This window comes from Vulpes lagopus, chromosome 3, assembly GCF_018345385.1.
Source record: "Vulpes lagopus strain Blue_001 chromosome 3, ASM1834538v1, whole genome shotgun sequence".
In the NCBI taxonomy this organism is placed as follows: Eukaryota; Metazoa; Chordata; class Mammalia; order Carnivora; family Canidae; genus Vulpes; species Vulpes lagopus.
Window position 1 is genome coordinate 111,089,181 of NC_054826.1, and position 777 is coordinate 111,089,957.

Below are 777 nucleotides of genomic sequence, written 5' to 3' on the forward strand. Positions count from 1 at the left end.
GAGCCTGAGGTGGGGTTCTTGCTCAAGGGATGGGAAGAGCTCTCTCAGAGAAGGGGAGTGAGCAAAGGACAGGGACCTCCCCAGCACCAATTGTACCACACAGTTGGTTCCAGTTTGAGGCAAAGGGGCCAGTCTATGGTTCCCTCGTGTCAGTCAGTCCCGGGCAGGAGGGCACAGGATGCTTCATTCAGCCAAGGGCAATTCTGTGAGCACTCAGCAACCCATCCTTGGAGCAGTGGAGGGATGCGGGTGCCCGCCTGGCAAGATTTAGTTGGGGTTACTAGGGAATGGAGAGCTGACCACAGCATGGGTCAAGGGCAGTGTGAGGGAGAAGGTGATACTGAATACACCAGTGATAGTGGCATATTTGGGGTGGAGATGGAGGCTGTGGACCCCCTAGCAAACTCTTCAGTGACTGTGGGGGCAATGACCAGGAAGGCCAAGGATGACACAGAGGGTGGCAGAGCCAAGCTGCATGACCCTCAGATCAGCAGTGATTTTTACACAAGGAAGAACGAGAAAGGAATGAGCCCAAATGCTGACAGCTAATAGGACCCCGGCAGGCCATGCCTGAACCCCATCTGGGAGGTCTGCGGCCACAAGGACTGGAACCACCAGAGCAGGGAGCGCTTGGATGCCCTACTGACTGGTGTCTAAGGCTCGGGAGGCTGTTAAGTTCTGCAAAGACCGGTACCTTATCTCTCCTGCCTCCCAGGCTGCGTAATAGGTAAATATTTATTGAATGAACAATCGGTTCATCCATGCTCCAACGTGTCT